The following is a 23,942-nucleotide window of genomic DNA, read 5'->3' as shown; positions in this document are numbered from 1 at the left end:
AAGTCTCTTTGTAGGAGGGATACATTTAATTCTGAAAAGATACTCAGTATTTTGCAGCTGAAATCACCACAAATTATCTAACTTAACTCTTTTATTCTATTATTGTATAGATGAAGATAAAATTTATTTATGAGATATATAAATCGGAATGTTATCAGGTACCATCCTTCCCTGCTGCACTGTTCTTTAAAAAAAAAAAAAAAAAATGTACTTTATCAAAGTAGTACTTGATCATTAAAATAGTATAGAAGAGTATTAGTGAAAAACAATAGAAGCCCAATTCCGCCCCTGCCCAACCTCAATTCTGCTGCCTGGAAGATCATTTCCCTAAATATAACGCTAAATAATATGCTAATAACTTGATTCCTTGAATTTAAAAATTAGTCATTGACTTCTCATTTAAAAAGATAAGGACTTAGCTCACGTCACCCTTTTTCTACTTCAAAATTGTATAGTATTGTATTATTTATAGTAGTACTTTGTAGCATTAAATGATATACTAAGACATCTTATGTCTTATTTCATCAATGTTTTATTGTTTTCTTGATTCTCTACATATAAAATGAGGATGTCCCTGGCCAAATCTCTGTCCTTCCAAACCCCAATTCCTGTCCTCGGATTTTTACATTTGCATTATATTCTATAACCATAAATATAAGTCGGCCTTTCATATATCTGATGGATCGATTTTTAGAGATGAAATGAACAAACGTTATTATCTGCTCACATAGAGCCAAGTCTTTCTAGGATTACATTTAATTTCTATGTGATTCTGAGGAGATGACCACTTTACCACACAAAAAAGGATGATTCGAGAATCTAGGTAAAATGGAATCTCTTAGACTACATCAAAGTCTCAAAATCATCATGATATATTTTGGTTTGCTTCATATTTTCACTATGACCTTCTCATTAGACTTTTGTTTTTCCTGGAGTTAGTTAGTCATACTTTCTTTTTCAGAGAAGAAATACGTGTTTTTTTTATCGTATTCCTTAGATTTTTCTTTCTAATGCTTAGAAATCACTCCATTTTTCTTCTTGAGGATATTCTTAGAGCTTGTTGACTTCTTACATAAAACATCAGTTGCTTTCAAGGTCTGTTGAAATGTCTTTTAACTTATGATTTCATTTCATTGGTCTCTTTCATTCAGTGTCCAGGCCAAAAAACAAAACAAAACAAAAAAGCAGAAATTATTTCAGATAATTCGAATAGGGAGGAATGAATTACCTCTTAAAGTAATTCCTTACTAAAGTGTTGGAAGGACAGACAGAGCAAAAGGAAGAAGGTGGTATTACCCAGGGACAGTAACTGCAGTAAACCACCACCACCACCATTGCAGGAACTCCTAGGTCCACACTTCCCTGTGTCACCAAGAAGCTTTCAATGCCCTGGTGCTCCAGGAACACATGCCCCACAGACACTGGTGGAAGTTCTACCAGTGTGGCTAGTGCATTTGTGTTAAAGCAACTGAAGTCACCACCAGAATCAGGTCTTTTACCTCCCCCTTGTATTTTAACTCCATTTAAAATCCACCCATTGAATGAAACAAACCAGAACCCAGCTGTCAATGAAATCTCAAAAGGTCGTTTTCAGGTTTGCAGCCCTTGCAGTACAGAGGAGCACACAGAAAATCAGTGTAGGGCTGAGTGTCACCAGACAATATCTGTAACAGACTTTTGGATTAATTCCATCATTTTTTATGGCTTATGTCTTCTACTTCTTTTGGTTTAAAAACTTTTAATTCCTCAACTAATTCCTCAGAAACTAAGCCTGGAAGGTAAATATACTGAGTCTTTGCATTTTGGAAAACATTTGTATTTTATCATCACATTTGATTGTGAATTAAGTACAGAATTCTAGTTCAAAATAATTTTCCCTTAAAATTGGAAGATGCTAATCTGTTGTCTTCTAGAATCCTGTATACCTCTCTTGAGAAGTCTATTACAAATCTGGTTCTTAATCCAGGATTTTCAAAAATTTTTCTCTGGGGAAAAAAAAGAGCAATTCCTCAAAACCAATTTTTCCTCAAACTATATCCCAAGTGTATACAATTCTCTCTTAAGAGAGAGCTCTGCCATCACCCTGTAACAGACCCACTAAATCTATCAACTGCATTATTGCAATAGCCACCTAACTGCTCTGTTTCCACACTTGGCCCCCCTCCTAAGAAGATCTTATCACAGAGCAGTCAGTTATCTTTTAAAAATGTAAGTCAGTTAATGTAATCGTCTAATTAGAACAATTCAGTGGCTTCCTGTACCAATTAGCTTTTGTTGCATAAAAACCAACCCAAAACTCAGTGGCTTGGAACACAAATATTTGAATTTCTCTTGCAAATTTGAGGGTCAGTGGGAAGTACTCCAATAATCAAAGATGGTGTCACTCACATGTTGGTCTGGAGAAGTAGGAGTGGAACCTAAGTTGAAGTAGCTCATTGCTCCACGTGGCGTTGCGTCTTTTAATGGGCTAGCTTCCCTCCTTCACATGGCAGTCTCAGGACTCCGTCGGTGTCTAAAGAGAGCAAGCCTCAGTGTATAAGCGTTCTTGAGGTTTCTCTGGCATCATACCTATTGATGTCCCATTGCCTGAGGCAAATCACCTGGCCAAAGTTTCACTGGTTAAAGAAATATACAATAATCTGTGTAGATCTAAGAAATCATATGCAAGTCAAATGCCATAAAACATCATTTCATCAAAGGATAGGTACTTCCTTTCCTAAAGATTTTTCCAGACAACTCTAATGTTCGTTATTTCAGTAATCCATCCCTACATGTCTACTATGTACCAAAGGGTAAAGATATAAATATCGCTAAGACATAGTCTCTGGCTTTCGGAAGCAACTAGAGTGAGGCATCCACACACAAATAATCTGATTAAGGTAATTGAAGGAACCTACCTGAATGGAAAAAGACAAATGTGCTGACTGAAAGAGCTCACCCAGCTTCTTACTGTCCATTTTCAAAATCACTCTTGAGGAGAAAACCCTCCCTGGGGATAATACAGTTTCCATAGCACACTTCAAGCTGGTACAGATGTGGAGGCCTGAAAGTTGTTTTAAGCCTCAGTTATTTTTCAGTCCAGGCTTGTGGTTTGGTTGACAATCACTATGCCCTAAAAGACATAGTCTGCTTCTGATATATTTGCTTTTATTTAATTCCATGTGCCGGTAACCACACCCAAAGTTCTTTTTTAAACATTATTTTCAGACCTGATTTATTTCTTTGCTTTATCATCCCCCGCGCCTCTCTGATCTCAGTGATGACTCTCGAAGTGATCCTGAGTTATGATGGGGGTGGGAAGGCCACACCCTCTTCTGATGTTTGCCACAGGGCTGCATTTTGTTGGCCCTTTGTTGCACAAATCCTTTCCCATGCTTATCTCTTACTATTTGGGGCCTAGAAACAAACAGCTTTTCCAACCTTCGGTGCTCCAAATTTCCAGACTCTCTAATCCCTATTATCTTACTTGCAAACAGATCAATTCCTTCCTGAGGTTATCTCCTTTTTTGTTATTGTAGTAACAGATTCATAACATAAAATTCACCATTTTATCCATATTTAACTGTACCATTCAGTGACATTAAGTACGTTTACATGGTTGTGCAACCATTATCACCATCCATCCACATAACTCTGTTCATCTACCCCAACTGAAACTCCCTGTTAAACATTACTCCCTCCTCACTGCCCTTGGCAACCACCACGACTTTCTGTCTCTATAAATTTGACCGCTCTAGGTACCTCCTATATGTGGAATCAAACAGTATTTGTCCTTTCGTGCCTGCCTTATTTCACATAGCATAATGTCTTCAAGGTTCATCCATGTTGTAGCATGTGTTAGGATTTCCTTCCTTTCTAAGGCTGAGCAATATTCCATTGTACGTACATATCACATTTAGTTTATCTATTCATCCATGGTTATCTGTTTTGCAATTATTTGCTAAAAGTAGAAAATAAAAGCCAACCTACTCCATTACGTTAATTTTTGGCAACCAGTTCCCCTCAAACTACAGTGTCGGTAACACATAGTCTTTCAGGTCACAACGGAAAACAGTTTTTCCAAATGTTTTGTCACTGCATGTCCCTTTTTTTTTTCCATCTCCACTGTCAGTTGCCTCACTACCCCTCCCTGACTTCTACATCATGCCACATATTATTTTAATTGTTATTATACTTCAGCATCCCACTTAATGATATTACTGACTTTATGTCTTAAGATAATTCTGGGAGTTGTAATAGATAAATCCTGAGACATCGATGGCTATCTAAGTTTGGGTTCTCCCTAAACAGAAGCCATCAAGGACATGAGCGTTGGTGATTCATTTGTAAAGTGACCCCAGGAGGCAAGAATGAAAGAGTAAGCAGAGTGAGACAGGGAAGAAGGAAAACACAGTATAAAATGTGTTATTGAGGCTGTTGCTGTGGCCTCAGTTCTGCATGGATCCCTGAGAAGTCTACTGCATGCCTCGGAGAACGTCTTCCTAGAGGATGCAAACTGGAGCAATTATCCACCTACTGCTGTCCCTGAGTGGTTGAGGGTTGCTCCTAGGAATGTTAATACTCTTGCTTGTCTATGATGCATTTGCTTGTGTGCAGGCCAAACAGATTCCTGCAGGGACAGAAAAGACCCTAAGGACCAAATGTAGAAAGATACTCAGTGTGCATTTGAAGTGGGATATGGTCAACACAAAATCTCTCCAAGTTATTACAGAACTTTTCACCTCAGTGGCAGCTGAAATCACAGGTGGGCTGAAGAAACATAAGAATGTAACATACAGTACTAGAAGCATCTGCCACGGTGGCATAAAAACATATGAGTTTAGTGCTCACTAACATTATAGCCAAGTCATGTGTCCCAGGTAACCATCCTCTAAACAGCAAGATCCAGGCATCTTCCATCTTGTGGCTCTGCCATCTTCAATACATGATTGCCAAGGTCACTATGTTCTGTTTTGTTTTTTATTCAACCTGGACAAAGGAAAAGAAGCATGGAAGATTGCCCACAGGAAGTTTTTATGTTCTATACGCACAAACCATTGGCCAGAACTCAGTCACGTGGCTACCACCTAACTGCAAGGAAGGCTGGGAAATGTAGTCAGGTTTGTGTTCCAGAGGGAAAAGGGTGTAGATTTTGGTGAACACGTAGAAGTCTCTACCACAGGTGGTAAGACTGTACATTAAAAAGTAATAATAAAATAGTAATAATAAGATCTAAAGCAATATAGTTAAGCATTTAGAACCTAATCACATCCTTTGATCTAAAAGTTCCAGACAACTAGAAGTGCTTCTCCAATGGATATTTTCCAGTAGGTTCTCCAGATTCATTGCCCACCCTATCTTCCCCTGCCTCCTGGACTCCCTAGTATTCTGACTTCCACTTGGATTTGGCTAATGGAAAGCCCAACAGGCAAACAGAGAATGGGAGGAGTGAAAACTGGGAGTATATAGTTCCCTGCCTCCCCACCCCTGACCATGCAAGGCCACGTTTCACAAGTGGCTGAATTCCTTTAGTGCAGGTCACAGCTCTTAGAGGGAGGCTGTCCCCTGCAGCTCTAGCCACCGCCACAGCTTCAGTGTCACTTTTGTCTCTTAGTCCCAACCTTTGCTCCTTCTCTTTGCCCCATTGGACCCAGGTACAACAGCTCCCAGTTGTTCACCAGCTCTTACTGGTCTCCTTTAATCCTGCCCAGACTTTTCTAAATAGTCCTCAGTTACACCATGTACGCGTCCCTTCTGTTTCCTTTCTGAACCCCACCTAATATACTATTCTAGAGAAATAATCAGAACTGTTAGACATGAATATGTTCAGCACAGCAATATTTAGAAAAGTAAAAGCTCTGGAACTCTCTAAGTATCTAATAATTAGGAACAATTGACTACATTACAATGAATCTCTGATAGAGGAGTTTTCACTGCCTTTTTCTGTCTCTTACTCCAATAAACCTGCCTCTATCCCAGGAAAATTCTGGTGAGATCTCTTTCTTGTTTTTCCTGTCTTCCCTCCCCCATCCTCAAATATTTTTCATCAGGATGAATTACTGAGCTATGTGTGGGAATTGGGAATGCTATATCTACAGGAGTGGAGGGAATAGCTTGATTTACATTTTACAAAGGAAGAAGAAAATATATACCAGCTAGGGGAATTTGGGGACCAAAAGGGGGGAAAAGATGTGAGATGAATGGACAAAAAAATTGGCCACATGTGTTTCTTTACGTAAACTCATTTCTTCAAGGAAACTTATAATAAATATCTTCATCATTTACAATACTCATTGAAACTTCTGAGATGAGGTTCCCATTTCTTTGACATTTATTGATTCCTCACTATATACGCTGTGCAAAGTGAGTTACTTGCTTTGTTTCATTCCATGCTCTTTGGGACATCTCCATATTCAGGATTAGGAAACTGAAACACAGAAACGTTGGCCAGGTTGTTTTTTATGCCCCACTGTGTTCAGCTTACCCATCCCTATGGTAAAATATTATATAGAAGTTGTGTTTTAAGAATTCAAAAAATCTGAAAACTTGTAGTTTTTGTCTTTTTAATTATGTTTTATTTTCTGCTGGTAAAACTAACATTTTTAAAATCTGAAAACTGTGTAGAGGGAGGAAAAGAGAGAGACAGAGAGAGCATAAAGAATAAAAGGGAATACAGTGAATAGTCATAGCATTCATTCATAATTTTTTATTGAACTGGGGGATGGGATACAGCAGTAAACAAAACAAAATCCCTGCATTTATAGAAGCAACATTCTAGTGGAAGAGAGACAGTCAGACAAAAAAATGTCAGGAAATAACATGATATAATGCTATGAAGAGGAGTGAAGCATGGGGGTAGAGGATGAAGGGGGCTGTTTTAGATGGGGTATTCAAAGAATGTGTCTCAGTCTGTTGAGTAACATTTGATTAGAGGCCTGAGAAGACCACTTTTGAGAGATTAATGTGGTGAGGAAGCAGGCCAACAGTCTCTCAGAGGGAAAAGCATTTCAGCAAAGAAAACAGCAAGTACTTGACCCTAAAGCAAAAGCATGCTGAACAAATGATTGCAAATGGCAGGATTTTCTTCTTTTTAAAGATTAAATAATACTCCATTGTACATATATGCCACATTTTGTTTATCCTTTCATTTGTTGACCAACACTTAGGTTGTTTCCATATTTTAGCTACTGTGAATAACACTAAAATGAACATGAGAGTGTAGATAGCTCTTCAAGATCGTGATTTTATTTCCTTTATAACCAGAAGTGGGATTGTTGGATCATATATTAGTTCGATGGTTAATATTTTGAGGAAACTTTATATTGTTTTCCAGAGTTTATATTCCCACCAACAGTGCACCAATGGTTCCCTTTTTTCCACATCCTCGACAACACTTGTTATCTCCTGCCTTTTTGATGATAACCATTCTAACAGGTGTGAGGTGATAGCTCATTGTGGCTTTAATTTTATTTCCCTGATGATTAGTGATGCTGAGCATCTTTCTGTGTACCTGTTGGCCACTTGTATGTCTGCTTCAGAAAAATGTCTATTCAAGTCCTTTGCCCATTTATTAGTCTGGTTATTTGTTTATTTCCTATTGAGTTGAATAAATGCCTTGTATATGTGGGATATTAACTCCTTATCAGATATTTGTGACAATATGAATGAACCCGTTGGGCATTGTGCTAAATGAAATAAGCCAGACATGGAAAGACAAATATGACATGATTTAACTTATATGTGTGGAATCTAAAAATAAAACCAAACTCATTGTAACAGAGAATAGAATGATGATTAGCAGAGACTGAGGGGTGAGGGAACAGGGGAGATATTCATCAAAGCGTACAAACTTTCAGTTATAAGATGAATCAGCTCTGGATGAATAAACTCTAATACATGGCATGGTGATTATAGTTATTAACAACGTATTATATATTTGGAATTTGCTAAGAAAATAGATCTCTTCAGTATTTAGAACGCACACGCACACAATGGTAACTATGGGATATAATGGATATGTGAATTAGTTTAATTATGGTAAACATTTCATAATGTGTACATATATCAAAATATCATATGTATACCTTAAATATATGCAATTTCTTTTGTCAAAAAAAATAAAATAAAAGCCTGCAGGACAGACTTGATAAGGAGAAAGAAGTTACCCTTGCTAGAGCTCAATGAAGGAGAGGAAAGGCAGACATGATTTGGACAGAGGAGCAGCGGGGGGGGTCACATCAGCCTAGAAGGACACTGTAGGAACTTTGGATTATATTACAAATGTAATGGGATGCATTAAATGCTCTTGAACCAGGGATTGATTGATATATTCACATTTTAAATAGCTTACTCTGTCTACTATGTGTAGAATATTGGTAATCTCTTGGTTATACTTTTTGGAGTGCTTTTTGTTTTCTTTGTTTTTATGTTTTAATAATAAACATATTTTAGTTTTACAAGCAAAAAAAAGCATCATTTATATAGAAAAAAAGGCAATTTATTAATTATTTATTTCTGCATAACAAGTTATCCCAAAACTAAGCTACTAAAAACCAGTAATGTGTATTATCTCACAATTTCTGTGGGTTAGGAATCCCAGAGTAGCTTAATTGAATGCTCAAGGTCACACAAGATGCAGTAATGGTGACAGCCAGGGCTGCAGTCATCTCAAGGCTCGACTGGGGGAAGATCTGCTTCCAAGCTCTCTTACATGGGGCTATTGACCAGATTCAGATCCTCTCTGGCTGTGGACAAGAGACATCAGTTCTTCCCCCGAAAGGCAACTTTGTTTCCCTAGAGTGAGAATATTCAAGAAGAACAGAGAGTCCCTAATACAAAAGCCACAGCCTTTTTATAACCTAATCTCATAAGTGACATCCATCACTTCAGTCACAGTCTAGTTATTAGTAGTCACCAGATCCATACCACAGTCAAGAGGACGAGTTACCCAAGGTCATGAATATCAGGAGGTAGGGAACATTGGGGGCCATCTTGGAGGTATTACCACAATAGCCATTTCCTTCAACCTCCTTATTTTAGAGAAGCAGAAACCCATGTGAATATAAACCGGGACTCTACGACTTGCCTTGAGGCCCTCACAGGATGGTTGTGATGATGCTTCTGTAAGGGCTTTGGAAACTGCCCAGCACAAGAAAATGTAAAGGCTTATTTTGCATTCCTCATTGACTCTTTCCCTTGATGTCCATTCCAGATCTGCTCTGCATTCTTCTTCATCCCCTGTATTAATGATTTTAATAATTTGTCTTTCTTGCATGGGTTATGCTTTTCCTTTTTTCTCGAGTGAAAATCTTTGAGTTTTAACAGGGAAATAACAATAGGAAGGAAGAAAACAGAATACCAACATATCCAGGTTCAGGATGGGCTTTATATTTAACTGTTTACCTCCAGTATCAGAAGTTCTGACAACCCACAAAGATCTGCACATTCAGCAGAAATGGGGGCCACAGAATGTGTATGTTAGGAGAAGGCCAATGGAGAACAGCTTGTTAGGTATATTTGCATTTGATGTTTGTCTTATCTCATTCCATAGTTATACAAATTTGATTATAAACTCCTTGAAGGTAGAGACCTTACTAATCTCTAAACCCTATATTCAAACTCCACCATTAAATAATTTCATGGGGAAAATGCTCCTCCACTGAAGACAAATCAGTTTAAGAAAACAGCGGTAACAAAAATAACCTTAAAATTCAACCTTGCCTAAATTATGTCGTGTTATTCCATGAAAAAATTCCTCAGAACACATCTTCTATTTCAAGATAGAAAATCTAACTCTGGGCAATTTTCAGACATCTTTGTGCTTGCCTATTTCACCCTGTCTTCCCTTACTGGTCCTCCTCCCATCCCAAGTGACTTCTTCATTTTCAGCATCCTCTTCAAGTATTACTACTTTACTCTCATGCCTATTTTTCATCTCATTTCGCTGAAATAGAAATTCATTCATACTCAAGTACTACTTTGACCTAGTATTTGCACAGATACCATTTCTCCCCTCATCTAATTATAATACGAAGCCTTCTTCACCAGCTAAAGAAATTCTTAGATACCTAGCAGGTGGCTAGAGGAAGTATGGAAGAAAGGGAGTTCCCCAAATCACAATAGATCTACTTGTTTGAGCCTAAAATTGAGCAAGATTCAGTCTCTTTAAGGTGAATGAATTAAGAAAGTGGTATCAGAATGGACTGCCCATTATGAATCTCTTGTAACTACATTAACATTAATTAATACATACATGAATATGTTTTACATTAATTTGTGTTGTTGAAATATATGTGGGCCCACCATCTGCCTAAGGGCATGCAGGAAGCATTTCCAGAATTCTCTCAGTAGCCATGAACTGAAGAGTTTAGCCCTATAGTCTCTATCTATGTTTGGACAAGAAATGTTTCAGCTACTCAAACAATTAGGTAAAGACTTGTTTTGAGGGAAGAAGGCTAAGACAGGACAGTGATGGTGTCAGTAGCTGTTCAATTTAAATAAGAAGTGAGTGATGTATGTTAAATGTTTAGAGCATAATCTCGGCCAGGCATTTACAGCCATGACCTTATTTAATGAACCTGGAAGGCAGAAGTAGCTACAGTTTATTGGTTGCTTATGTTGTCTCAGACACTTGGCACACATTACCTCCTTTAGTCCTCCACAATGGCCCTAAAGGTGAGTGGGGAAAAGCAAGGCCCAGAGAGCTTAGTATGTCCAAAGTCATAGAAACACGATTTATATTCAGATAGGTCTCATTCCAGAAACTCTGTTCTTAGAGAATGCATATCAACTCTTACATGAAGAAACCCTGGGACTGAAAAGGCTAAGTCCTCAGAAGTCCTTTCCTAGAGTGAGAGAGGGAAACAAAACTCAGCAGAGGCTGGGGGAGAAAGAAAAGAAAGGGGGCTCAAGGAGGAGGCTAGTGGGTAAGCACGGAAAGAGAGAAAACAAAGAATATAGAGAGAAAGGAAATGAGCTTCAGAGGGAAGACTAAGGAAAAGAAGTGACAACAAAATAGAGGAAATTCTCTGCTTTTCAAGAGAGAAAAAATAAAAATTAATATTTCTTAAGAGTCCTATTCCTGAACAACAAAAAATTCACTTGTTTTTATCTTTTAGCTATAAAGAAGTAATGACCATAGAAGGGAAAAAGGAGGAACTAATATTTGTTAAACGTCTTCTATCAGGGCCTGTGCTAGCTATGGGCATGGGGAAAATTAGGAAAAGACACCTCTCTTGGTGGAGGCAGTTCCATAAGAACAGGGCTTGGTGAATTGACTTCAATTCCCTCTTGTTCCCTCATCTGTGGAACAACCTACAGTAAGGTGCAGAATATCTCTACCTGCTGTGTACTGAGGCCTTGACATATATTATCACATTATTATAATAGAACATTTGCTCCCATATTGTGGATTAGGAATCTCAGGCCCAAAAGGATTAAATCCCACAGGTGTGCACACACACACGCACACCGGTATCCCGAAGTCACACTAAAATATGTATTAATAGCAAATAATTTGAAAACTCAATAAATAAGAAGGTAACTCATTAACTGATCTAACTGAAAATTCCTGAAATAGATTAAGTTTCAGGTTAGGATTGATCAAGAGATGGATTGATTTCCCTATAATTCTCTAACATATATCCTCTTCTGTGTGCCAGCTTCATCCTGACTCTTCAACAGTTGCAAAAGGCACACTACTTAGAACATATCTTCTAGTAGTTCTCAAAGCATACAGAGAAAGCCTATTTTCCAGGATTTCCTAACAAATTTCCACTTTGGTCTTATTGGTCCAAATGGGGACACATGTTTATTCTTAACGTGTGTTCACTGCGGCCAGGGGATCGGATTATGCTCTACATACTCCATCTCTAGAACCTGGTAGAGCATCTGTTTCTCCAAAAGGTATAACTGCTAAGGAATTAAGTACCAGAATGAAAATCAAAATTATTACAAAGAAGAAATGAGTTCTTGGGAGGGCATTCATATGTCTACAACAGGAAGGGTGGTCGACTTTATGTTATTAATTAATCGCTTTTCACCGCTTCCCTATCTCCACAGGAAGAGCATACTTTTTGACTCCCATTGAATTTAGGCTTAAGCATGTGACTTATCCTTCCCTGCCCTTGACTTTGAGCTTGGTCACATGACTTGTTTTGCCAAATGAGATGTCAGTATATGTGACACAACCACAGTTGGATCTATCCTCTTGTGCTTCCACCATCACCATATGAACATAAACCAGGTAGTCCACTGGTCTAAGAGGATGACAGACATGTGCAGTGCAGCAGACTCGGATCTAATCTGCAGCTTGGAGGCAAGCCCAGGGAGGAGGCCTAGCCTGGGTCAGCCAACCCCCAGCTGACTTGGGCCTGTGAGCAAGAATGAATAATTGTTGCATTAAGTTGTTGAGTTTCAGAGTGTTTCAGTATGTAGCATTATTGTGGTGAGAGCTAACTGAGAACAATTACGTCAACTCTGGTGTGCGCTATTTTCTTACATGACAGCACAGAGCATCGCTTTGTCCATGTTTTCTCTTCTTGGCTGCAGTGTAACCTGGGCCTCAGATGAAAATGTCGGCTGCGACTTTATGCTCCATTTTCAATCTCACAAAAACATCCGACATAGTCAGCAGCTGCTTTTGAAGGTCCTTCTAGAGAGCTCGCTAACTATCACACTATGTTAGCTGGTCAGTTTCATCAGGCAGAAGCACACAGCCATCACTTCCAAATCCTGCCAAGCGAAACCTTGCAATATTGAAATGGCTGCACCTCAAACTGTCATGTGATTTCTGTATCATAGGAATTTGAGAAACAGATGGTGAGCACAGACGACAGTGACGGTCGTACTGTGTGCGTGGGGCAAAGGGCAGTGAGTGAGCAAGGGGGTGAGAATTGAACAAATCCAAGAGGAGAACTGGGGAAAAAAAAAAAAAAGGGAATGGCTGAGAGCTTGTCTTCTGTCTGAAAATGCAACCACAGGTTGTAAGAAGTTAGGAAAGAAAAACACCTGACAGGCTGTTGCAGTGGGGAGGAGAAGAGGCAAAAAAACAAGGTGTTTTGTTTCTAAAGTAAGGAGGATTATATGTTTAAACAATTTTTTAAAATCACATCAGAAAAATAAGCAGCAAAATTAATCAATTCACCTGTGCTTGACCTTTAGGCGGCTGGATTTGTTTCTTGAGGAAATAGGCAATGTGAGAAGAGTTGAACATTGAGTGCATGTTCAGGAACAGATTCAGATAAATAACACCGTACACCCCACATCCACCACGCCAACCAGCACCCTGCTCCCCAGAAACCCCTTTGCATGTTGAAGGGGGCGGGGACAACTTGTGTGGACGTCTCAGATGGCTGATCTCCTAATTCTATCATGAAATGTATTTCCCCTGGAGCTGGCATTTATCGCTGAATTCTGGCACAGCTCCTGAAATGTTGCATCTGCACCACTAAACCGAGGTTACTTGTAGTTCATTAATATGCAAGAGGGGCTGTGAAATCATTCCTGTTTCTGACAGGAGTTCTTACATGCCTTTCTGGAATGCTTCATTTCTGAAGGAGTCTGGCACGGAGACTTCCCTTGTCTTCTTTTAATCAGCTCCATCTTGTCACGACATAAAGAGTTAAATATATATATATATATATGCTTACTGAAAATCTCAAGAAAGATGCAGTGCATCTTTCTTTCTCTTTCCTTTCTCATTTTTTTTTTGTCATCCCCCACCTCCCTCCATGAACACATCAAAGTAAGAAGTGACATGCAGTGCCCTGGAGCTCTTAGCAACATGCTTTTAGGTTTGGAAAATTTCATTTTCTACCTTATGATGATTACATGAGGAAAGATGAAATGCTCACTTTGAGGTTTATTTGAGAAAGAGATGTAATAAATGCTGTGGCTTCCCACTGAATGGAGCAAATCCATTCTGGTCATGTGGGGGCTATTAAAAATTACATGTGTTGTGCAGGTACACAACCTGTGTGACTTCAGTGGCATTTGTGGCCCTAGATGTTGAGAAAGGAGACCTTGGGTGGCTTCTTTCAGAAAATGCTGAATAAAGTTTTTCATTTTATCCAGCTCTGAATACATTTGATTTCAAAATGAAAATCAGTTCCACCCTATTCGAGCTACTGCAAGCCTCTTTAAACCAGTCTCACACCCCCACCAACACACGTGCACACACACACGCACACACAAAGGACCATAAGATTCACATACATTAACATAGCTTACAGCTTTACCCTAGCTGAAACCCACAAGTGTGCCAGCCTGCTGAAGAGTTAATCCAAGTCCCTTATTTCCAGAAAGTTCATTTTTCCAAACACTAGAATAAGGCAGAGGACATTTGTGTTTTGTTCTGGCTGATTTTTTTGTCGGTGTGTTTTTGCTTTTGCCTGGGGAACTTCTCTCTTAGCTGGGAGCTGAATAGAAAATGATAATCTCATCTCTTGCCCAGGAAACAGAGCCAGCAAGGTAGAGAAATATCCTCATGGTTTCAGTCCAATGTTCCTTAGGAGGAAAAGATGCTAGAAAGATATCAAGTATTCATTGAGTAACCATTCCCCCCACCCACCCCTGCACACAGAAACATGCAATCTCAGGCTCTATTCAAAGCTCTCACATCACATATGCTGCCCTTTGTTCAGTCCACAGCTGGACCACACAGGTTGTAAGAAGGAGGATTTGCACAAGCTTCACCCATCAGCTCTGCAGGCCACTCTCCATATAAAGTCAATCATCAACCACCCTCAGGGTCAGTTCTTCAGCCTCTCTTGATCACGTTCATCATTCGGGTTTGGAACAGAACTATGACATTTTTGCTTTGGCTGCAGAAAGAGGAGAGACCCTGATCCTTTTTCAAAAATAACCTAGACCCTAGCTTTTCGATGAGTAATCTTTGTTTACACTCCTTCTTAAGGAAATAAGAAATCGCTTTGATTGAATGCTTACTATGTGCTCTCAGATGGATTCCCTACGTTTATTCTGATCAGCTCTATATTTAAAGGAAGATGACAATGTGTAAATGTTTTTAAATATTCAATTTTTAAAAGTTTGCAGTTAAGCTCCACACTCCCTCTGAGGCAGGTACTATTATTATTCCTACTTTACAAAGGAGGAAAATACAACGCGTCCTTTGAGTCTGTACAATTCCCCTAAGGGCACACATGGATGGAGGCTGCTGAGACTGAAATCCTGGGCACCTGACTGCAGAGCCCATGCTGTCAACACCGTGCTATACTACCTCCTGCTGGTGGGAGGTTTGCGGGGGTCTTAGGGTCTTCTGTTCCCATCTTCAGCAAAGATATTGCAATTTCAGTTTACAAATTCATTCCCTCCCTAGGTTGCAAGCCCCTGGAGTTATCTGAAGCATTTGTTCTCTAGTATCTGATACTTCAGAACTGCTCGATAAATGTTTGTTGAGTGAATTAAAAAATAAACTAATAGGTATAGAATGTCAGAGCATTTAAAGGCGAGTGAGTGGAGAATAAGATTCCAGGGGAAAGAATTAAGTCTGCAGTATGAAAACAAGAGATGGAAAGAGGCAGGGAGTTAGACTCAACTTAAATGAGAGAAAGGAAAAAGATTTTATGCTGATATGACCTTTTCTCAATGCATTATGCAACCATTGTTGGGAAAGTCACTATTAGGGGGTGGGCAGTGAGGGTGTGTTCACCCAGTGGAATGCTCATTGATCTTCCTGGTTAAGTAGAAAGGGGCCATGAAATGGGTTATAGTTCAGTGTTTATCTCTCACTATCTGAGCAAGTGAGGAGTAAGCTGGGGCAAGTTATTTACCTTCTTTGGTCTTCATTTTCTTAGTTGGTATAGTGAGAAAACTGCATTCAAGAGTCCCTGTAGCATTATAGAAAAGCAGGAGCATATAATTATATAATAAAGTGGTTGCAAGCATTTTACAAATACAGCATGTGGATAACTGTTATTATTGTCAATAATTAAAAATAATGCATCATTAAGTGCTTTTTATAGACCAGGATATACATACACATATGCCCATTGTTATGAACACAGAAATAGTGGTTCAAAAAAAATTGCACAACATACTCAAGCTTACATTGATAGTAAGTGGCTGAGCAGGTCCGTCTGTCTCTGAAGTCCACAAGAAGGCATATCAGGGACACTATGCCACTACATTCCTCCTTAGCAAATGTCCCTCAGAGAAACCTGCCATTATTTTGTATCAAAAAATTCTAATGGCTGTCCAGCTCCCATGTGTGATCCTGGCCTGCCCAGTGCTGACAGTCCCTGGAGAGAAGCTCCTTGGGGGTCCCTTTGGACCATTAGAAAACATTCAGCAATGCTGCCTCTGCCACTGCCTCCCCAGCAGCAGCAGTGTCTGCTATGTTTTAGACCGGTAGCAGACTGAGGCAGAAGGAGCTAACTGTTCCCTAGAAACCAGCCCTTCCAGCTCCTCTTCCTCGTAGACCTCCAAGCCAAATTCCCTTGTTAATTTAGGGGAAGTATCATGTGACTCCACTGTCTCCAAGGCTGTCACTTGCCCATTCACGCACTACTTATTGGCAAAAATATTCTTCCGTCTGGATGCCATCAAATCTTTTCTATCAACTCTATCAACTCCCTTCCAAATTCAAATTTTGCTTCCATTATTGTACCAAAGATACCAATAGAAATTCAATACAAACATCGGAGCTTGTACATGAATCATCCTTTGGCTTTGATCAGTACGTTCTAAATGCCTTTAAATAATCTCTTTAAAGATTACTAATAATCAGAGTCCTTTAAAAATAGTTCAATCTTCTGCATATGTATGTAGATAGACATCTATGTCTACATATAAGATTTTATGAATGCCATATGTATGCATGTGTATATACCCGCATGGTAAGGTAAGTGCCAAGAGCTACATGTAGATATATATCTTAATCACACACACTGAAATGTTTATCTTATTTTTTTGAGAGGTGGAACCTGGGCCAAGCATTTGTTTTTTTGCTCTTAGATGAATTTCCCATCCTTATTCTGCCCTGCTATGTTTTTAAAGGGGATAACAACTTGTAAATATTTTTAGATATTTATGTTTTAAATATTTAAAGTATTGATTTGTGCCACACTGTTATAGCTGTTGGGCCTAGAACAGAAAACTAGAGGTCTAGTCTTGGGATATGAGGCTCAATGGAGCTTAACTACATTTTCTAAACTATCCACAGCCAACCCATTAAATTTACCTTTGGAGTAAAGATGACTTCAGCTTCTACGTACTAGAGACGTTTGAGAAGGGTAACTAATTTGTAGAACAGAATAGAGCCTGTTTTACACAGGGTCCAATCAGGCAAATAGAAAATACACCAGGTCATTCAATAGTGGAGATTTAATATGGGGAATGTTTACCCATAAGGTGTTTAAAAAGCCAAAGGAGCAAACAGTGAAGCAATGGGGAATGAGGAACTGTAAGGAGCCGCTCTCATCCCTGAGGCTGGATGGACAAAGACAGGGGCCCATAGAGTGAAGTTCGCTCACGGGCAGCTCAGACCAACAGGGAAGTGGTTGCTGGAGCTGGGGAAGGAACACAGCTGTGGCCACTAGAAACAGAGAGAGAGGGGGGAAAATACCTGGCTTCTGCCCTCCTCCCATCCTCCAAACTCCGTCTAGACTCTATCATTGAACAAACCTAAATAAAATCAAGGAAGCCAGAGAAACTATTTTGCAAGGATCAGTACTCTGAAAAATAGAGCAGGGCTAGAAAGTTGAAGAAATGTAGCCAAGGGCAAATGGAAAATGACTGACTCTGATTTCATCGCTCAAACACTAATTAAAATCTTTTTAAATACCTGAGTTATAGATCTAGGTGTAGACACGGGTGTATACATTGCATAAGCATACACTCTCCCTATATAGGTTGCTTGTCTGTATGACTTTCAGTGCCTTCCCTTAGGAGGAAGCATATTGAACTTGGGACTCAGCAAGTGTGTGACTTGCTTTGATCAATGAAATATGAGCAGAAGTAATTTGTACTGTGTCTGAGTGGAAGTCATAAGAGTCTTCTCATGACTCCACCGTGTTTTCTTTTCCTTTGCCACAAGATCTGCGATGTCCCAGATTAGCAAATGGGACCAAATTATTAATTAAACAAGATGGGACCCTGTATTTATTACACTTTTTTCAAATTCACAATTGAACCCTGACTAGTTGGCCCTCAGCTGTTACCCGTTAGCCATTAGCCACTGATATAACTGCATGGCTAAGCTAGCAAGCACAGGGTGCAGTTAGCAAGTGAGGTTGGTTGGCAGAGAAGCAGAGGGCGGATTGCAGATCGTGTGGTTCCTGCTTCCCGTGTCTCCAACCCAGCCGCCAGCGAGATTATAGTGGCATGACTCCCCTATCTATGGCTCCGTGTGTGTTCCTTTTTGGCCTCACCATATCCTGCATTCTTATGCAGGGAACAGGAGTTGAGTCCCTGCATGACAAACCCCATTGCTTTAAATGAAGAGGTGCTTTATCTGGAGTTCGAAGGAAAACACTGTTCAGAAGATGTGAAAACATAACTAACATACTGTTTAAACATAAGTTTATCCTGTTTCCCAACTTTTCCGACACCTGATGGTCATAGGCAAATAGAGGCACTGAGTTAACAATGTGTGAAATGCATGCTGGTGAAGGCCCCAAAACAAAGAATTCCCAAATGCTCTCAATGAGTCCTAGCTTTGAGATGAGTAAACACTAACGGTACTTGGTAATTTCCCAGAAGTAATCTTAAAAGAAAAAAAATTAAAAAGAACAGCGCTGGTCATGTCACTCCCTTGCCTCTAACCCTCCTCTGGCTCCCTTCTATATCCATGTTTCCCAGAAGATAAAAAACAGACTCCTTTGCTTGGCATACAGTCTAACCACAATTTATCTGGCCAGCTCTATTTCTGTACAATGCACTATATTCTAGAAGCTTACTTTCTGACTATTATTAAGTTGTTTTTGCTGAGTTTTGTGTCTTTTACATGCTATTCACTGTATCCTAAAGTTTCTGCATCACCCCTATTCCTCCATCCTCTTTTGGGCAAAATCCTACTCATCTTCCGAGTTTGGGTTCAAATGTCCCCTCTCTGTGAAGTCTTCCTAAATGAGCACTACCCACTGCAGCCCTCACCACACTCAATTGTAATGACTCTGCTCACCTATCTCCTCCATTTGACAATAGTATCCCTAGAATTACATCGTCTTCATCTTTATATGCCAAGTATCTATTACGGATTCTAGTATATCCCAAGTCCTCTCTAGATATCTGTTCAGTAAGTGAGTAAACAAAGAATGAAGACTTTCTCTATTTACTTTCCCATGCTGCTCAAAAATCATGGGAACCCATAGAATCTACGGAGAATTTCAGATACCCCAGTGTTAAATTCCAGATATTTACCTATGCTAATTATAGGTATAATTCTTTATGATGCTGTATATGGTTGAGTTTTGTCTGTTTCATGTAGAGAACTAGAGTAATTTAAATTTAGAACTGGAAAGAATCCGAAATCAGATAATCCCCTTCAGAGAAAGGGGTGTATTGGGCAGAAAGAAATTAGAAGACATGGGGTTAGAGGTACCACAACCAACCTAGTATTCTTTTTATGCTACTGTACACGACTGTGCTTGGAGAGAAGGTTGATTATGTGAATAGTCACATAAAAGGAAATACAAAGAGAAAATAAAACATGTGGAAAATAATCATACTTGATAATAATCAAATAAATGCAAATTGCTTCATTTGTATCATTTTACACCTGCTAAATTTTAACAAAATGATCCAATCCAAGTCTGCAGTACAGTTAGATCTTTATATACTTCTAAAAACATTGTAAATTGGTACAACCTTTTTGGAAAGTAATAAGAAAATACAGAACAAGAATCAAAATGTTAGCAATGTTTTGACTCTGTATCTGAAGTACCAGGAATTAATTCTATGAAATATTTTAACACAACTAAAATACTGTTTGTAAAAAAGTATTTATTGCCGCACTGCCTGGTGAGAACAATCTCAGTATCCAACAAAATGGGATGGCTTATTAAGGCACTGGAAAAATTTGCTGTCATCAAACATCATAATTATGCAGCCTACATATAAACATGGAAAATATATCATGTGAATTAGGTATAGTAGAAATCAAAATAGTATGTGTGTTATGATAGCAATTCTATAAAACCATTCTTACAGAAAGGCATTGGAAGGCTATTTTTAAGAGTTGTGATAAGGTAGGATTATGGTTTTTCTATTTTTATTAACATTTTTAAATATTGCTATGACATAATTTATCTAATAAGAAGGTGGTAAGTAAACACATTCACCAGTGGGAACTGGAAGGGTACAAAGGGACTCAATAAAGCAAGTGACTCCTATGTGGTTTTGCCCCAAGCGTCTCTTACCCTGCAGCGGTGGGAATGGAAAACGAACTCAAGAAGTGTGTTATCTGCAGGAAAACTGTTTAATTTGCAGGAAATAAAGAATGAAGGGAAACTTACTAAAGAAATCTCACTCAATTTTGCTAAAGAGAGAGAATATGATTTGATTGAAGCTGCCTTCATATCTAAATGAGAGTGCTGCTTATCTTGGCTCTCTGCTGTCTGGTCATCAAGTCAACTATTTATCAAGAAGCCACTAAGTGCCAGCACTGGTCTTTTGAAATGTTACATATTTATTTCATTGAATCCTTATAACAATTTGGTGATGTGCCTACCATAGGACTTTTTTTTTTTTTTTTTTAATTTCACAAAGGCAGATTTGGGGGACACAAGGCCTGCTTACAAAATCCCTTTCTTCTGAGTGATACTATAGTCCAGACTGATACATTGATCTCTTTACCTGAAGACCTCTAGAAAGGAGCTCAGCATAGACCCCATTTTGATTCCAAAGTGCAAATAGCAATGTCACGGCTAACTTAGGTGTTTCCAGGCTAAATCTGAAGCGTTGGGAAGCCCTGGCATTTGGATTTCCTTGTAGTTCTTCTCAAAGGAGGGGCGATGGGCACTTGGGGCAGAACATTTCTTTGTGAAGAACTGTCTGACAGATTGTAAGGCATGCCATATCCATCCATGGCCCTGGTCACTAAGGGCTAGAAAAATCACTCCCCAGTATTGTGACAATCAAAAATGTTCCACACTTCCAAATGTTCTTTGTGGTGGGGGGTGGGGGTGAATACCACCTCTACTTGAGAAACATTAGCGATTCATATTCATTTCACCAATAAATGTTTATCAAGTGCTTTCTCCATGCCAGGCACTCTGCTGGCACAAGAGGTGTTTAGTGGGGAAGTATGACATTTAAAGTGGTGCCATAAAATGTGACAAATGCAACAACAGACCAACGTGCTGTGAGCACAGAAAGGAAAATGCATCTAACTGCCTAGAGCATCCAGGCCAACTTAGTGACCTGTCACCATGAAGTGACTCCAAGAATTTCAGAGTTGCCATTCAAAGCCCTGCATTCATATGCCCTATCTGAATCTTAATTATTTTTCACTTCAAGCTCCTTGCTAATTCCCACAAAGAATTAATTTCTTCATATGAAAAACAGAAACCATAATAGTATCTGCCCTACCTCCATTACAGAGTTGATTCAGGAGAAATCACTGTGGTGAGCTATGCACATTGACTGATGTAGCAGAGATTGGGGTTTGAGCCTAATTTGTGTTCTCGGCTGGCAACCAGGCATGTCTGGAAATGTCCAATGACTTAGTGGAGCAGGCAGCCTACTGGCATCTGTTTTTAAGAATTTGGTTTCCCTGGATTCTCATCTGAGCCCTGTGGAGAGAGAGGTTGTTTGCCGAGGTTAAGGACACTGTTGTCACAAGGTGCTCTGTAAGATGAAAGGACTCAAGCAATGCTACGCCAGTGACCAGGGAACAAAGTGAGTCCTGGAGCTGGAGACGGGGCAGGGGTGAGAGTGGGGCAGGAAACCCTCTCTGCATCTCTGCCCCAAACAGTGTGGCTTAGCTCCTTGAGGACCGCTAAGTCCCCAGTTCTGCCTTGGCCCTTAGTGCAGATGCCAGGTCCCTTGCTGGCAGCTGTAACAGTGAGGAGATGTCCACTTTTGAATAGCATCCCCGGCAAGAAACATCAACCAGGAGGGACTAGAGCAAAAGCTGAAAGGGCAGCTGACGGGTGAACACAGGTGAGATAACCTACTCTCAGAACACTTCCTGAGATTTGACACTGGGTGAGGGTATTACTGAAATGTGAGTTACTGCTGTTAATGTTGCTTCAGTTGTACCCACAGGCTAGCAAAACTTGGGTTAGTGTTATTTGCTATAGTAATGACATATGTCACCCTGGCAGTAGGGGAGACAATGGCTGCCCAAAGGCCAGCTCCCAGCATGCATTGCCTGCCTTTGCAGACCCAAGGGTAGACTTGACAGGGAGGCACTGAGATGGAAGCCCGCTGCCATGGAAACGTGGGTTTGGGATTGCCCTTCTTCTCAGGGGACAGGGGACAGGAGAGAGCAATTTTCCCCAAAACCACCTCGTTTTTCAACAAAAGCAAAAGGATTATGGGATGTTTAATGAAAGTGAGAATTAGTACTTGACTCTGTGAATTTCATAAAGTTTCATGACGCCAGTGACTTCTGGACAGCTCATGATGCTAATGGGGAGTTGAATTTCATCTCTAGGGGCCTTCCCAGGTGTTGTAAGAACTATTATGTTGGTGCAAAAGTAACTGCGGTTTTTACAATTATTTTTAACCTTTTAAACCGCAATTATGTTTGCACCAACCTAATAATACATGGTACACTAGCTCTCCACCTAATTAGGTGACTGAAAACTTCCCCTTTTCCTACTATGAACTGGTTTTTCCTACTGCAGCAGTCTGTATTTTCCCAAGATGGTGACTACAATAGCTCCCATCCCACATGCGCTTCTTACAGTGTGACCTTCACATTCCTCCCATGGAATGGTGGGGTCCATGTCTTCTTCCCTTGAATCTGTGTGAAACTTTGTGACTGTTTTAAATATAGAGAACATTAGAAGTAGAGCTATAAGGTGTGATCAAACAATATGGTGAATGTTTAAATAAAAGAAAATTATTACTGTAAAAGACACATTACCATTAATCCCCCTCAAAATACCCCCCTCGCTTCAAACACACTTATCCCATTGTTCTTGCCACTTTCTGAAGCAGTTCTGGAAGTCCTCTTTCATGAGTGTCTTTAGTGACACCATCGTGGCTGCCTCCATGTCCTGCATCATTTTGACTTTGGGGAAGAGCCAGAAGTCGCAAGGTGCCAAATCTGATGAATAAGGTGGATGAGGACACACCATAATGTTTTTATTTGACAGAAATTGCCATATACCAGAAGCGATGTGTGACACAGAGCATTGTCATGGCAGAGGATGATTTATGGCACACTTTAAAATACACTTTCAACCATAGCTCATACCCAACTGCACCAAACAAGTTTGAAACTTGTCACACACTGAACTAAGTTTCGATGCGCCACTTCCCATATTGAAGATCCCTGCCTTTCCATCAGAAGGCACGCAGCAGCAGCATTCACCGTATGTTTTGATCACACCTCAAATGTGACTTCTGAGCCTAGAGCATTGTCACGAGCGCCTGTGAAGGCAGTCGCCACATTTCAGTCTCTTCCTGAAAGTCAAGGGGACATTAACCCCTCCGCAGGGCCCTAAGTCCCTGTGTGGTACTCGTGACGCAAGTGGGGAACAAAGTCCCGGCACAGAGGTTCAGATAAAGTGAGTAACACAGCTTTCTTTGGGAAGCAATGTCCCTCCAGAGGCCAGTGCTCTGGTAAGCACAGAGGATTATACAGAATAGAATAGAATTTAATAACGAACCAAGTCACAGAGTCAATCGAGGTGGAGAAGGTCCCTGGTCCAGGAGAGGCGACTGGGCCCATGACGGGTCTGAGGCAAACTGGCCTTGCAAGGAGAACTTCAGAGAGTCCTGGAGTATCACGGCTTGCACCTCATAAAGGATCTTAGCCGGAACGCCCAGTC

Source organism: Rhinolophus sinicus, linkage group LG04 (assembly GCF_036562045.2).
Source record: "Rhinolophus sinicus isolate RSC01 linkage group LG04, ASM3656204v1, whole genome shotgun sequence".
In the NCBI taxonomy this organism is placed as follows: Eukaryota; Metazoa; Chordata; class Mammalia; order Chiroptera; family Rhinolophidae; genus Rhinolophus; species Rhinolophus sinicus.
This window is presented reverse-complemented; position numbering follows the sequence as displayed.